The sequence below is a fragment of the Corylus avellana genome, chromosome 7, assembly GCF_965113065.1.
Source record: "Corylus avellana chromosome 7, dhCorAvel1.hap1.2, whole genome shotgun sequence".
Taxonomy (NCBI): domain Eukaryota; kingdom Viridiplantae; phylum Streptophyta; class Magnoliopsida; order Fagales; family Betulaceae; genus Corylus; species Corylus avellana.
Genome location: NC_142496.1, coordinates 16,702,153 through 16,715,277, shown reverse-complemented (window position 1 = coordinate 16,715,277; position 13,125 = coordinate 16,702,153).

The window sequence follows — 13,125 nt, the reverse complement described above, 5'->3', positions numbered from 1 at the left end:
AATCAATGTACTTATCCCTACGACTTAAGAATTTTGCAAGGACATGTTTAAGGTTGTGGAAGTGGGTGCTACTTGCAATCGATTTTGTAAAATCTCTAAGTGAATTAATAAAAGATTAACCAAATCACATTCCTTTAAACTTGTTAGCTCTTGTGTTGGCTTAATTCTGATTCAAAATGCAAAGGCTACTGTTCACGGGCTCAAACACTGATATAGAATACTCATAATCCAATCTCCACTGTTCATAATGTAGATTCATGTGTTATGAACGTCGCTGCAAAATTCCAGCTCAATCAGACTACAAACGCCCATCGATCGAAGCTGTTGATCAAGGCTAGCCAACATTTCCAGAATGTTGTTTCACCCATTGCATGCCCTATCCGGATAGGCCTTCTCCAGGTTCGGACCACATTTCCATAAACTCTATTTCTGCTCTGCAAGGTCATGTCCAGACAGCCCATTAACCTGTCCGGATACCCCGTATCTATTATCCCAAAAATGTGTTTTTAGTGGGCCCAGGTCTAGGGTTCGATGTACTGATATATATACATTATTATAGAAGAGAGAGGCACAAATTTTCACCTCATAGAGTTCGTCAGAGGCCATGCTAAGATAGATCATATGTGGTGAGCGTTAAATTGAATCCCTTAGTGTTTTAGTTATTCCTTTGATAAATCTATAGTTGAGAAGTTTATCGGAAGGGTCCGGTAAAGGAGAATCACGTTGAAGAAGATTGTGAGCAAGGAGATGAGTTTTAGGCTTGTCGATCTTACAGAGCCAAGGTCTTGCAAAGGGTTGTAAGTGTTCCTAGTGTCTGTAATCTCTGGATAATCTTTTGATAGTGATTTTCTGGGTTTGGCTGCCCCGGAGAGGTTTTACTTTTAGATCGGTTTCTAAAAAGTTTCCTCTTCGTAACCAAAATATATGTGTCTGCCTCTTTATTGCTTTATATATTTTGGGTAATTGAATTGTTTTTTGCTTCATAGTATTAATTCCACATAAATTGTGATAAACAAGTTTTTGGAGTTGTCATAGCGTTTTTCAATTGGTATCAGAGCGGGTTCACTTTGTTTAGATTAAATTCCTGAGTGAGATCCTTGACTCCTTTTTACTATGAATACGTCTCAGTCTGACTATTTTAGTTTTGATGATCTTAACGATGTGTATAAGATTATATCTGATGAGTATCAACTGTCCTACAAATACAAAAAGATTTGTAAAAATTTTAAAACTGTAGAACATGAAATAGAATCCTTGATGATCAAATTGTCTGAATCACATGCCTTGATTGATTCTTTAAATTCTGAGATGTCTATACTTGTTGAAAAGAATATATCACTTGAGAATGATTTGAAAGTTTCTAAAGAACTCTCACAAAAATCTTCTAGTGATAATCAGAAAAGCTTTTTCAGTGTTGATAACAAGCATAGTATAATTGTTGATAATGTTGGTAGCTCTACTTCACATGCTTCTAAATCTAAAAGAAAGACCTTGTTTGTTAAGCCTGTGAATGTCAAAGAAGTCAAGGCTAATATAGTCTGTTTTGATAAGGGCAAAACTTTGTGTTTGAATAATTGTGTGAAGCCCAAATCCAAGACTTCTTCGAAGAAACAAACTCTAGTTAAGTTTGTTCCTACATGCCATCATTGTGGGATTATTGGTCACATCAGACCAAATTGTTTTTAGTTTAAATCCCAAAGACTTTAGAAAAACCTTACTGCTCTAAGAAAGAAAAATGTGATATAGAGTCGTGTTTACCTAGATCAAAGTCTAAATATATCATGCCTCATAAAAGACAACCTTCTCAAAGGTTTGTTCCTACCTGTCATCATTGTGGAAAAGTTGGTCATATTCGACCAAATTGTTTTAAATTGAGAGCTCATATGTGTCATAAATCTGGTCCTAAGATTGTACAAGAATGGGTTAGGAAGGAAGATACCATTCACCCATTGAGGAGGAGTGGTAGTGGTCTCACCTTAATTTAGGTGAGTCAATAATATGCATAGGATTGGTTGTTTTGCTTATTTTATAAAGTCCTAGAGCATGTTGTTTTTCTTTGCTTTGCATTTTTTTTTTGTTTTTGCTTTCTTGTTTATGCATTGCATTGTTTTTGCTGTTACACTTTTTGTATGAAGAGTGTATACATGGTAGTTTTGTGATTCTTGTTTTGAGGCATATTCATAAAGGATTTTTCAAGAAATTCATATATCATGATCTTTGAAAGGCTTATAGATGAGATGTTGTGTGCGGACCACCAAGATTTTTGTCTACTTGCTAATCAGATGTTCAAGAATGTGTAATGTCTTGTGATGACCTAGAAGTACTTATTAAACCAAATCATTATTTTGTAGTGGGACCTATAAGATGTGATGAAAGTTTAATGCTAAAGGACATTCATGTATTGCCTGTTGTAATTTCAATTCAAGCATGTTGTTTTTTATACATCACATTTTTTTTTTCTTTTGCATTTGTTTTCATTTGTGTGCATTTCTTTTGTGAAAAATTTCAAAAAGACAAAAATATGTTATTTTGATTGTTTTCTTTTCTTTCTTTTGTCTTATGCACCTAGATAGTCCATTAATTTCTCATGTTGCTTTTTATGGATTTAATTCCTTGCGTCATAAAATGTTCTTAATATGCATGAGATGAAAATTTGTGTCAATGGACTTGTTTTTGTGGTTACCTAACGCCTGAGCTTATGTGGTACATTTTGCTTATGCTTTATCTTTTGTGCATATTTAAGCTTAAATTGAGGTTTTGTTTCACTTTATTTGTGAGTTCTGTTAGGTAACCATATGAAGTTTTTGACTAGTCATATTCTTCAAATTGACCATATGCTAGTTGAACCTAAGGCTTAAAAATTCCTGGTTTCTCTTTTGTGATAAGCACCAAAAGTTTAAGGACACTTTCTCAAAGAGAAAAATAAACAAAATAGTGAAACAAATAAAATAAAAAGATCATATTCCAAAAGGAATTTATTTCACTGTGTCAAACTTGTGCAAAATTTTTTACAAAGAGAAATGTATAGGATGAGAGTGACTAGGCCCTAGTATGATAAGGTTTGACTTTTGATTTGATATACTTGTCAAAAGCTCATGGGGGTGAAACTTTCTCCTCAATTTGTAAGTTGAAATTTTTTTTCTCTTTGGATGGCTTCCACACACCCCACACAAGCATGGGTTGAATGGACCATTTTTCTTTGCTTGGGTTAAGCAGGCTCGGCATTTTGGTTTTGTCATCGAATTGCCAAAGGGGGAGTTTGTTAGTTCTTGTGTTGGCTTAATTTAGTTCTAAAATGTATAGGATACTGTTTACGGGCTCAAACACTGATATAGGATACTCAAAATCTAATCTCCACCGTTCATAATGTAGATTCATATGTTATGAACGTCCCTACAAAATTTCAACTCAATCGGACCACAAACGCCCATCGATCAGAGTTATTGATCAAGGTTGGACAACATTTTCAGAATGCTGTTTCACCCATTGCATGCCCTGTCCGAACAGGCCTTCCCCGGGTCCGGACCGCATATCCAGAAACTCTATTTCTGCTCCATAAGGCCATTAACCTGTCTGGCCCTCCGTACCTATTATGCCCAAAAACGTGTTTTTAGTGGGCACAGGTCTAGGGTTTGATGTACTGATATATATACATTATTATAGAAGAGAGAGGCACAAATTTTCACTCCAGAGAGTTCGTCAGAGGCTGTACTAAGAGAGATCATATGTAGTGAGCGTTAAATTGAATCTCTTAGAATTTTAGTTATTCCTTTGATAAATCTATAGTTGAGAAGTCTATCGGAAGGGTCCGGTAAAGGAGAATCACGTTGAAAAAGATTGTGAGCAAGGACGAGTTTTAGGCTAGTCCTTCTTACAGAGCCAAGGTCTTGCAACGGGTTGTAAGAGTGTTCCTAGTGTCTATAATCTCTGGACAATCTTTTGATAGTGATTTTCAGGGTTTGGCTGCCCGGAGAGGTTTTACTTTTAGATCGGTTTCTAAAAGGTTTCCTCTTCGTAACCAAAATATCTTTGTCTGCCTCTTAATTGCTTTATATATTTTGAGTGATTGAATTGTTTATTGCTTCATAGTATTAATTCCACATAAATTGTGATTCACAAGTTTTTGGAGTCGTTATAGCGTTTTTTAAACCTAACCAACATTTTTCTGTTTCTTTGGTGGTAGAGTTTTGATTATTGCTGCTGGGGACCTTTCCTTGGTTTTGGATCTCAGTTGATATTTTTTCCAGCCCCAGTATTATTTTTAAGTGAATGGGCAATATGTGAAGATTAAATAGAAAGTAATCCTCTTTCAATTTCTACATGTGTAAACCTTGGTATTTATGTTCTTTCTTTCATTCCCGCATGTTTTCTTAATTCAGTTACCCTTTTGGCTAAAACTCTGTGGTTCTTGGTAAAGATCTTGAAGAGGAATTTTCAATAGCAGAACATATCCCATTGGTGTTTTAGCTGTGTAGTGCTGGTGTCTAAACAATTGACAAATCTGGCTGTTTTCAACTTGGGAGAATATAAAGGGCTATGACTGCAGTGACAATTGACAAATCTGCATGAAATCATTAACAGTCACTAAAGAATGCAGGAAGATCACCCACGAATCATGTTTCTCACCTGATAGGATTTTCCATGTCCTCTTCACTTTCATATAGTAGTTTCTGCCATGTTAGTATATGTAGTATTGGAGTATCATGGAATCAAGTGGATGCCCTTTTACACATTAAAAAAGTACCTCGGTTTATTATTTTTGTTATTTTTATTTTTAGGAAACGTGGCATATTTTAGGAGTGACACGTGAGAGATTAACGAGGTATCGATTTTGTATTTTTCCATAGGTGAAGTACTAGATTTGACTGTTTTGGAAACCTAGAGGGGAAACAAAAATAAAAAAGTACTAACAGAGGTACTAAAAAAATACTTAACACTAGTTTTTATAGCATGGATGCATTGCTAGAGATGATGCAGAACCTGCACTAAACGACAATACCCATTAGCCACTTGGCCAACCCAAGTAGCTATTGCAGGCCCAGAAGCCCACAATTGGGGCTGAATGGATTGGGACTAAGCCAAGGGCCTCAGTCACATAAAAAACACTAGGAATATTTACGGTGAAGAGGATAACCTCCTCCAGGGATAGAGTCAAAAAGTTTTATGAGGAAGAGCCAAAGTTTTGTAACATATGTTACAAACATTTTTTTTTTAAGCAATTGGTTAACTAATTCTTCAAAAAAATTTACCATTAGACATTAAAGCTTGTTCGTTATTTTTATGACAAAAAACTAAATCAATTTAATTGGTTTTTGCGGTTTTGACCATTAGTCATTAACAAGTTTGTATTATAGTTTGACCATTTGATTATTAACAAATGTTTTAAGGTTTTTTGATGTTATGACCGTTTGGTCCGTAATTGCCTTTAGTAAACTGTTGAGAAATATAGAGGGACACCAGCTTTCTCATATTCCAAGCACCCTTACCTTCATCACAACTGCCAAATAGAACGGAAATAGGATGGAATAGTGGTGTTGCGGAACCACGTAAGAATCTGATGATGATTGCTATCCCAATCAATGAGATGAGTAAGGAAAGCCTCATCAATTTAAGTAGCGCCTTTAATGGGCTCTTTGGCATCCCCTATCGCATAAAACAAAAGCTTGCACCCTTTAAGAAAACTACACATAGATTGGGACCAGGCATCTAGAGATTTGTGTCATCTAGAGATTTCCAATGCAAAATCAGAGTGTAATTTGTGCCGTCTAAAGTGTAGTTTGTGCCATCCAATATAGCCTGAACATGATAAAGAATCATGTTTTGTGCCATATGAAATCGAGATGGAAAGATAAGTAGAAAACACCTTGCCAACCCTTACAACAACAGTCAAAGTCAATATTCAACCATCAAACAATGTAGTCAAAGTCAACGGTCAAATCTGGCCCCACAAAGTCCTGGCGTGGCAGGGTGCTGATGTGGTAGAAGCGTTGACGTTGCATAGGTGCTGATGTGGCACTAGGGTTGATGCTACACTAGGGCTAATGTGGCCTAGAATTGACATAGCGCTAGGGTTGAATGCCACATGGCAAAGGGTATGGAGAAGCTCTACCAGCACGTGGCTGACGCGTCAAGGAGAAGGCTGCACGTGGAGTGTATGCATCACAAAAATAGAACTGCAACACGTCAGGGCTCAGACGGCGGCGTTCTCGGTGGACTGAACTTGGTGGCGGCGGATCTGTGGTTTGGTGCTATGATCGAGGAAATCGGATCACCGTGTCGGCAAGAGGCAGCATGATCTAATTCTTCGAACGGTGCGTGGTAGCTCCAATGGCGGCATTTTCAGCCACTCTGGACAGTCGTCTTCCAAGGTTTCGAACAAGGATTGAACTAGGATTTGTTGAGAATTTGATTTTTTAATAACAATGTGACAATAGATTAAGCACTCAATATATTTTTCAATCATAACAAATCAAACAAAGTAAGCATTTGATATAAACAAAAATCATAATGAGTCAAAATAAACTTGTCACATGAAATTATTCTCAAATTAAAAAGCATCCCCAAAATTCAGTCATTAATCTATGAAGAACAATTGATAAAAATACTAGGCTTCAGCCCTAGCCTTAGCTAGAGGACTAGCTACTCATAATATTAAAATACTTAACAATGTATAAATAGAAAGACATAGAAAAGAAATAACTTGAATATTAAGAATAAATCCCTAAATACTCAACAATAGTCCCATGAAGCCCACTTCTTTGTTATTTTCTTTTCTTTTATGCGGTATGGCCTCTTCTCTCAGCCAAGACCGGCGATGTGGCTCTTGATCTCCTTTTCAAAATAATAAGAATCCTTTTATAGGGGATTTGTAGTCGGTCTTGACCTTTTGTGTCGCATGAGGTGTCCAATTTCTTCTGTTTTCTTATTTTATTGCGGGCCCCAAGTTAGCTTTTCTCCTTTTAAGTCTTCTTTCTTTGTCTTTGTTTTTGCTAATTCCCACCTACGCATGGCTTTGCAAATTCATCAGAAAAGTCTTCTTCGGCTTTCTTTGCTTTTCTTTTCTTTTATTCTGTTTTTTTTTTTCCTAGAAAAGGCAATAACTTGCATTATAATATCATTTTAAGGTCACATTTAATAATTAAATATTATTCCACAATTAAATATAAAATGCAAGAATTAATATAAAATAAGGTAGGATAAAGCTTCTTTTAATAGACACTTTAATTTATGCTCCCCCCCCCAGGCTCTAGCAATTCGAAAAAAAGCATAAGAACAAGGACTCAAGGAAAGAAAAAGTCAAAATACTAACAACTACCAAAGAAATTTTCAAAACTCAATGTGAATGAAAATTTTAGCCAATGCAAACACTCTCTCAGTGTCTAGATAAACATGAAATAGAATTTCTATTGGAAAGTATGTTTTGATTCAAGCCTTACCAGTGTTAACACTCAACAATTAAAATCACTCAGAAATAGGTGTAACACTCTCAAGAATATGTGAGTGGAATAATGTAAGCAAACGCAAATATCTCACATATAAATCATATGAAAAATGCTTAATCAAGAAAGAACAAGTAGTCTCATGAAAGGATGCCGAAAATAATTTACACCACACTCATTGATTAGTCATGAGCATGTCTGAACCATACACTCCTCAAGATCAAATAAGGACTTTTATTGGGACATAACATTGGGTTAAAGAAAAGGGAAATAAATAACAAAAAGGTGATGGTAAAAGTGAGAAGTATTTTGAGATAAATGGGACTTCGGCTTCTTTTGTATGTTCAATTAATTTCTCTCTCCAATTTTCTTTCAATAAAGCACTTATATTTCTTTTCCATAGTATACCTTTCACCCTTGAGCATCAACTTTTTTTTTTTTTTTCTTCTTCTCTTTCAATCTTTTCTTTTGATCTTTTTTTTTTCTTCATCTTCTTTTGAATCACTAATCCACCACTCCAAAATAATTTGACAAAATTCATTCTTGAAACACTTGAGAAAGGGTTTAAGAAAGAATGGCTAATTATATGGCTCAATGGGGTGACTAGTGATAGTGTATCATACAAAGAATGTTGAGGCTTAAAATAAAGAAAAATAGCTTAATCTCATCTCTCAAGGATTTGCATAGTCCTTCTATATTCATGACTTCAAAAGATTCAAGTGTGGCATAAAATACATGATTTTTGCATTTGGCCAAATCGACGAATAATGAGACTAACATAATGAATTTATTTCTGGGCTTCCAAATGACATATGATTTGACGAAAATTAACCCTATACAAAGAATGATTAGCTCAAAACTCACAAGGGTTACAAATCTCCACATTTGTTATCCTCAAGATATTCTAAGTCACTCATATCCTTAACAATGAGTCATGTTTATGTGGCCATGTGCATGTGCAATAAATTGAGCATGAAGGCAATGACATTCTTTAGCAGAAGTAGCATAATAAACTTAAAACATAAAACTCATGCTAAAGAAGCAAAACTTTTTTTTTTTTTTTTTGTGAAAATATAAAATAAACAAAACAACGACAAACATCAAGCATCAAGCTCCTTTCTTTGCTTGGGTTAAGCAGGCTCGGCATTTTGGTTTTGTCATCGAATTGCCAAAGGGGGAGTTTTTTAATTCTTATGTTGGCTTAATTCAGTTCTAAAATGCATAGGCTACTGTTTACGGGCTCAAACACTGATATAGAATACTCAGACTCTAATCTCTACCGTTCATAATGTAGATTCAAATGTTATGAACGTCCCTGCAAAATTTCATCTCAATCGGACCACAAACGCCCATCGATCGGATTTGTTCATCAAGGCTGGACAGCATTTCCAAAATGCTGTTTCACCCGTTGTATGCCCTGTCTGGACAGGCCTTCCCCGAGTCCGGACTGCATTTCCATAAACTCTATTTCTGCTTCGCAAGGCCATTAACCTGTCCTGCCACTCTGTACCTATTATGCCCAAAAACGTGTTTTTAGTGAGCCTAGGTCTAGGGTTTGATGTACTGATATATATACATTATTATAGAAGAGGGAGGCACAAATTTTCACTCCAGAGAGTTTGTCGGAGGCTGTGCTAAGAGAGATCATATGTGGTGAGCATTAAATTGAATCTCTTAGAGTTTTAGTTATTCCTTTGATAAATCTATAGTTGAGAAGTTTATCGGAATGGTCCGATAAAGGAGAATCACGTTGAAAAAGATTGTGAGCAAAGACGAGTTTTAGGCTGGTCCATCTTACAGAACCAAGGTCTTGCAACGGGTTGTAAGAGTGTTCCTAGTGTCAGTAATTTCTGGATAATCTTTTGATAGTGATTTTCTAGATTTGGCTGCCCCAGAGAGGTTTTAGTTTTAGATCGGTTTTTAAAATGTTTCCTCTTCGTAACCAAAATATCTTTGTCTGCCTCTTAATTGCTTTATATATTTTGAGTGATTGAATTGTTTATTGCTTCATAGTATTAACTCCACATAAATTGTGATACACAAGTTTTTGGAGTCGTTATAGCATTTTTCAAAACTAACCAACATTTTTCTGTTTCTTTGGTGGTAGAGTTTTGATTATTGCTGCTGGGGACCTTTCCTTGGTTTTGGATCTCATTTGATATTTTTTCCAGCCCCAGTATTGTTTTTAAGTGAATGGGCAATATGTGAAGATTAAATAGAAAGTAATCCTCTTTCAATTTCTACATGTGTAAACCTTGGTTTTTATGTTCTTTCTTTCATTCCCTCATGTTTTCTTAATTCAGTTACCCTTTCGGCTAAAGCTCGGTGAACTTGGTGGTGGCGGCGGATCTGTGGTTTGGTGCAATGATCGAGCTAATTGGATCATCGTGTCGGCAAGAGGCAGCACGATCTAATTCTTTGAATGATGCATGGTAGCTCCAATGGCGTCATTTTCGGCCACTCTGGACAGTCATCTTCCAAGGTTTCGAACAAGGATTTGTTGAGAATTTGATTTTTTAATAACAATGTGACAATAAATTAAGCATTCAATATATTTTTCAATCATAACAAATCAAACAAAGTAAGCATTTGATATAAACAAAAATCATAATGAGTAAAAATAAACTTGTCACATGTAATTATCCTGAAATTAAAAAGCATCCCCAAAATTCAGTCTTTAACCTATGAAGAACAATTGATAAAAATACTAGGCTTCACCCCTATCCATAGCTAGAGGCTTAGCTACTCATAATATTAAAATACTTAACAATGTATAAATAGAAAGATATAGAAAAGAAATAACTTCAATATTAAGAATAAATCCCTAAATACTCAACAATAGTCACATGAAGCCCTCTGCTTTGTTATTTCTTTTCTTTTTTGCAGTATGGCCTCTTCTCTCAGCCAAGACCGGCACTGTGGCTCTTCTCCTTTTCAAAATAATAAGAATCCTTTTATAGGGGATTTGTAGTCGGTCTTGACCTTTTGTGTCGCATGCGGTGTCCAATTTCTTCTGTTTTCTTATTTTATTGCGAGCCCCACGTTAGCTTTTCTCCTTTTAAGTCTTCTTTCTTCGTCTTTGTTTGGCTAGTTCCCACCTACGCTGGGCTTTGCAAATTCATGAGAAAAGTCTCCTTCGGCTTTCTTTTCTTTTCTTTTCTTTTATTCTTTTTTTTTTCCCCCTAGAAAAGGCAATAACTTGCATTATAATATCATTTTAAGCTCACATTTAAGAATTAAATATTATTCCACAATTAAATATAAAATGCAAGAATTAATATAAAATAAGGTTGGATAAAGCTTATTTTAATCGACACTTTAATTTAAGCTATTATGCTCCCCCCCCCCCCCCCCCCCCCCCCCCCCCAATCTCTAGCAATTCAAAACAAAGCATAAGAACAAGGACTCAAGGAAAGAAAAAGTCAAAATACTAACAACTACCAAAGAGATTTCCCGTTCCTTCACAACTCAATGTGAATGAATATTTTAGCTAACACAAACACTCTCTCAGTGTCCAAATAAACATGAAATAGAATTTCTATTGGAAAGTATGTTTTAATTCAAGCCTTACCGGTGTTAACACTCAACAATTAAAATCACTCAAAAATAAGTGTAACACTCTCAAGAATATGTGAGTGGAATAATGTAAGCAAAGGCAAATATCTCACATATAAATCATATGAAAAATGCTTAAGCAAGAAAGAACAGGTAGTCTCATGAAAGGATGCCGAAAATAATTTACACCACACTCATTGATTAGTCATGAACATGTCTGAACGACTTTTATTGGGACATAACATAAGGTTAAAGAAAAGAGAAATAAATAACAAAAAGGTGATGGTAAAAGTGAGAAGTATGTCAAGATAAATGGGACTTCGGCTTCTTTTGTATGTTCAATCAATTTCTCTCTCCAATTTTCTTTCAATAAAGCACTTATATGTCTTTTCCATGGTATACCTTCCACCCTTGAGCATCAACTTTTTTTTTTTTTCTTCTTCTCTTTCAATCTTTTCTTTTGATCTTTTTTTTTTTATCTTCATCATCTTTTGCATCACAAATCCACCACTCTGAAATAATTTGATAAAATTCATTCTTGAAACACTTGAGAAAGGGTTTAAGAAAGAAGCAAAACCTTTTTTTTTTTAGCATGAAGGCAATGACAATCTTTAGCAGAAGTAGCATAATGAACTTAAAACATAAAACTCATGCTAAAGAAGCAAAACCTTTTTTTTTTTTGTGAAAATATAAACAAAACAAAACAACTAGGGCTGTGCAGATTGGCCGCCTGCCGCCCACCGGCCACATATCGTCCGTCATCGCACCGACCTCGAGCCGCCACCGACAACCGGCAGCCGGTAGACGGCAAGAAATCACCCTACCGATATCAGGTCGGTCGATAGGCGAAATGATATTTTTGAAATTAGTTTTCGAACCGAACCGAACCGCTACTATTGTAATTTTTTAAAATCGACTCCGCAGCTGCAACTTCTCCATCTCCACCACCAAACTAGCTCGCCTACACCAACATTTACCATAGAAAAATATGCAAAACCCACATACCCAATTCAATTCCTTCACTCAAAACATACCCCCAAAACCAAAGTGAAAGTCAATCAAATCAAATCCCAACAACAAAAAGAAATGCATAAGAAGAAATCAACAGACCCGATCGAAGAGAAAAAAATGCATCAAATCAAATCCCAGTCAAGACAGGAAGACCCAATCGACTCACCATCCCCTTTATCTTGCTTATCTCCAACGCCATACAAGAGGACCCTTTTGACCCAAACCCATTTCCTTTGTTCAAATAGAAGGCCGTGAGTGAGAGTGAGTGAGAGAGAGAAAAGGCCAAGCTGAATTTGGTTCAAAGCTCTAGTTCTGTTCTAGAGAGAGAATATGGGTGCCTCCGTGCGTGTGAGAGTCGGAGAGAGAAAAGAGAAAAAATAAAATAAAAAAAATATTAAAAACTATTATTTAAAGAGAATAAAGCAAGTGAGTAGCTGAGAGAATTTTCAATGAAGAGTAAATGTTATTTTTATCTAAAATAGCTCTTTAAATGTTTAAAAAATTTCTTATATTAAATTAACCAAAAAAAAAAAGAAGTAAAATAGATATTTGATTGGAAGGGCTAATAGAAAGTTAAATGTAACAACACTTTTTAAGGGAGTTATTTTATTTTTCATTGTTTCTCTCACCTGTTTTATCTTTTTCCCAAATCTTTTCCTACTTTTTCTTTGCATGTTATTTTTTTTCCATTTTTTTTTTCCATTTTTTCTCTCACATGTTCTCTTTTTTTCAAAACTTTTCTTACTTTTAATAATATTTTGATAGAATAGATAGAAATATAGCTAATCGGATGTAGAGGCATTTAAAAATGGTTTAGCTAAACTAGATAAAAATGAGTTTTAAAAAGCCATTTTACATAAAAATATGACTCCTCTATTAAGAATGCTCTTATAAAAGAAAAAAAAATGTTCAGCAATACTTTCATTTAATATATATATATATATATATATATATATATATAGTGCAAATGCAAAAGCCCTTAGAGCATTCCCAGCAGCTACCCAACCATTTTTCCTATATTTAAGGATCCAAACTACTTTTTGCTTCCCTATCTACAAAAACTCCACAATAGCTTCCCTTTACCATTCCCTACATCATTAAAATATTATTTTTATTTTCA